Below are 4,327 nucleotides of genomic sequence, written 5' to 3' on the forward strand. Positions count from 1 at the left end.
ACATTGATTATTCTATTGCACTTCGCGACTGTTGCTCTTGATCCGTACACGATGACCTAGCACAGGATGGGTCACATGGCCGGCTGTGTTGGGGTGGTATTTTTCGAGTGTCGACTGGAGGGTGCTCGGCATAGGCTGTTTGCCGAGTACGCCGCAACCAACACTCTCCAACACATAGGCCACATTGCACCTTGTCGTGCACTGGTGTTTGCCAATCACCCGTAAGTAACAGTCAACAAACCGAGGTGGCACAGGGCTTCACCCTCTCAACTGAATGGCCGTCAAGGCACTTTATTATTATGGTGAGTACCTTGTCTCGACACTCATCGAAGGCTTTGTCGAGTGCCATGACACTCACACTCAACATATACCACCTTGTCGAAAGGGTGCATGTAGAGAAATCTTTGTCGAGTGTGACACTCGGTGACTCCTTTGGTCTATTGATTTCACCATTCATGGAGTATTTTGCATACTATGCAAATGTCATGTTTCCTATAGTACTCCGTGCATAATTCCGATCATCATCCTAGCTAAACACACAATAGCGCTGGATTGTAATGTTGGAAATGGAAATCCACATACTAAATCATTGTCCATAGGAACAACACAAGTACAACAAATTGTTCGATAAATTTTACTTTAAAAAGTACTAGAAATCCAGAAAAGATACATGCCACGCCACACAAACACAGACTTGTGTTCTTCGGGCAATAGTGCACAACATCAGCGAATTGAACAACAAAACCAAATGTTTAGAAATGTAAAATTGACAAAGTAATGGATAGGGTACTGGATCCAGAGGATGTACCGTCTTAGTTGAATCCAGTTAGGTTCGTCCTTGGACGTCAGGAAATCCCCGGGGGCCATCTAGACGACATTGATGTCGTCCGGATCATCGATGCCACCGATGCTTGTGCGGCCCGTCTCACTGCAGTAGTAGTTGCCACCAAGATCGAGACTCTTGAGTAACGGGAACAGGTTCATGTTCGAGCATGCATCCTGCCCCTGTAGGCACTGGCTAAACATTTGCTGAAATGTTGGCGGTGGTCCATAGTGCAGCATATTGTTGGGCGGGAAGGACGGGGAGGAGTCGTATCGCTGATGCATCTCACCGCCGTAGGTATTGAGTTTTGGTAGCAGCGAGCTCAAGTTCATGGTCGCTCCCTGGGATGATGATCCAGGTGCATTGCCTGGGTGGAGGTACGTACCCATCCCGGGTAGGCTGGAGAAGGCCAGCATTGTTGAGGCACTTGGAACAACCTGGCCGCCACTCCCGAGGCCGAGCGGCGGAGCGGATGACTGCAATGGTGATGCCGTGCTCTTATCACCCATGATTGTGCTGCGGATGTACTCCTCGAGGAGGGAGAACCGGCGCTTCCTGAACCGTCTCTTCGATGTCAGGCCCCGCTTTGTCGCGTACCAATGATTCTTGATGGAGTTCTCCGATCGACCGAAGAGGCGTCTTGCGATCTTTGACCAACTGTTCCCTAAGGTCTTGTGCTCCTCGATCAGCTTCCTGTCCTCCTCCTCGGTCCACGGGGCTTCATTCTGGAATATGATTATGTGAAGCAAAGTTAATTAATGCTTCCATATAATTGGAACAAACAAGTGTACTTGAATATCAAACTAGAAATATTAATTATTTCCATCCAAAAAAGGTTTTTGAACTGTTGGACAGGCTAGCCCAAAATTGACATCTAACTATTTTGAAGAATTTTTGACAATGAATAAACCAAAAACAATGGATGCAATTTGGCATGAGTATGATGCATAAAAAATTTCTATTCCAAAAAAAAATGTTAACACAAAAATTCTTATAAAATTGCCAGGACTCTAAAGTGCCATCTAAAAAAACCTTAAACAAAATACTTAAAGTTGCATGGCCAAAAAATTGGGTTATCATAGTGATATACTAAAATAAAATACCATGTCAACACATATAGTCAGAAAAAACACCATGTCAATAAAATACTTAAAATGGTATGGCATGGTATTTTTAGTATTTCACAAACGTAGAATACCATATCAACACATATAGTCATAAAAAATATTTGTCATCTCAAACAATAAAGGTCAAGATTTCTTTTTCGTTTTCTAAAAACAAGCATGCTATTCATATAAGAAAACTTCTCTAAGGAATATTCATTATATGTAGCAATTAGCATGTTAGTCATATAAGATAGAACTTGCCATGAACATCTAGATAGTACTTTTAGCATGGACATGTTTGAAAGAGCCATTCTATGCAACTATAGGTTGCGAGAAAATAGAACAAAATGAAGTTGCCATGCTATGTAAAAAATATTGCCATGCTATGTACAAATCATGTGACATGCTATATACAAAGTATTTGCCATGCCCCGCATAGATAGAAGTCTGGTTTTACCCCCAGCTATCCGCATATCCAAAAAAATTACGTCAGTATGAAAGAAAGATGAATCATGTGCTACTGATTAAAGTTGCATCCTAAATAACATTTTAAAAATAGTTAACTGGTAAAATAACGTCATATTCAAATTCTACACATTTTTAATCAAATTCCATATATAATATGTTAATATTAGAGTTAGGGTTTAAAAGATATGGTTATTTTTAAGAAGTATTTATTCTAGAAGGATTGTGGGTTGATTAACCAAATTTGGGCGGGGGGGGGGGTGTACAAATTCAGAAACATGACTCATTTTTTTGGTGATTTGAAGTTGGATTGCAATTTAATTAGCAGAAAGGAGGGGGTTTTCTATAAAAATGCAAAAAAGATACGTTTTTCCTGTGACTTAAAGCTGGACCGCGAGTTTATTACTGGAAAGGCGGGGGGTATCTGTAAATCATGTGACAGACGGGCAGACGCACTTCTCCCTTCATTAGTAGGTATAGATATATAGGCATCTCAAACTTAGCTAAACTAAAATGGCTTAACTAAAAACTTGACTAGTAGGCAATTGTGGCAAATACTTAATAGAAATTTAATGATTTTTCAGAACCTCTTTAGATGGCAAGGTGCCCCGACAATTCACATGGTATATATGAATTAATTATATGTACAACGAAAACAGAGCTAAGTCCCCATATATATAGTGAGGATATATATGCAAGTTTCTCAACTTGGAGGGGGGCATGGCTCCCCCTCAGCCACCCCTAGCTCTACCACTACTAAAGACTCCAGAAACCGTGTTATCAAAATAAGGAAGAAAGTAATAATTGACATCTATAAACAATGGGGGACATTAATCGGCCGTAACATCTATTAATTTTTCTCCAAATATATGAGTAGAGGCTGGAGATTCGCAACCTTGGTCTTTTTTTATTTTTATTTACAATCATAATATAACAAAAACAAAGAGCGCAAATGGCACGTGCCACTAGAATTTCTAATCCTTTAATCTAAATTGTTTTAGTTAGAACATAATAAACACTTAACTAAAACAACTTAGAAATCCAAATCATATATAGATCCATGCAAGATTTCCCCTAATTAAAATAAAGATTATAAATCACTATGCATGAAAAGAATGACCAAACAGACCTTGAGGTCGGACCGCAGGTGATTTGTCCAGCGCTCACGACACTGCTTCCCAATTCGTCCCGGGAGGTGTTTTGAAATCTCCTCCCATCTCCGATTCCCATCACGAGCCACCAATATCTTGAGAAGTCTGCAAGCAAGAAAGTACATTAATCAAGAAAATTAAGTAGAAAAACAAATCTGCATGCCGCGAGATCAAGCTGCTGGAAAAACAAATCAGATTTAGCTATTTTACGTACTTGTCCTCTTCCTGTGTCCACGCTCCTTTGGAAGGCGCCATCGCTCTGCTATTCTTCAAGGAATGCTTCTTTTGCCAGACCGCGGGGATCTCCACCGGGACCACACCAGTGCCATAACCGGCAACCGGGAGGGGACCCTCCGGCATGTCGAAGGTGAAGGGAGACATTCTGAAGCCGGAAATGGGCGATCCCATGTCGGGAACTCCGATCGGAGTGGTGCCAACTTGCTGGAAGTGCCGAAAACCATGGCTGGAGCTCGGGAAGTACCCTTCAACCCTTCCTTCCGCCTCATTCGTCATGGCCGCCGCCGGCTCCTGGTTGAAAAGCATGTCCATCGGCGACGCCATGGGCTCGACCAAAGGTTGGAAGCAAGCCAGGAACTGCGAAGGGGGTTGAATTTTGGAGGGATCGGGCGAGAGAAAGAGGGGGGGTGGGGTATGACAAAGGTAAAAAGGCAAGTTGATGTCAAGATCTAGCACGCGCATAATATAGAGGAGGAGGTGCCGTTTCCATTCATCTGCGGCCCCACTATCATCAGATGGCATAAAACCGTCCAATATATAACGTT

General features: G+C 42.2%; 1 pseudogene; it reads right to left on the reverse strand.

Annotated features, from left to right (window-relative positions):
* Positions 1-723: 723 nt before the first annotated feature.
* On the reverse strand, positions 724-4,106 carry LOC119279422 (annotated as a pseudogene).
* Between the last annotated feature and the right edge of the window lie 221 nt (positions 4,107-4,327).

This window comes from Triticum dicoccoides, chromosome 3B (assembly GCF_002162155.2).
Source record: "Triticum dicoccoides isolate Atlit2015 ecotype Zavitan chromosome 3B, WEW_v2.0, whole genome shotgun sequence".
Taxonomy (NCBI): Eukaryota; Viridiplantae; Streptophyta; class Magnoliopsida; order Poales; family Poaceae; genus Triticum; species Triticum dicoccoides.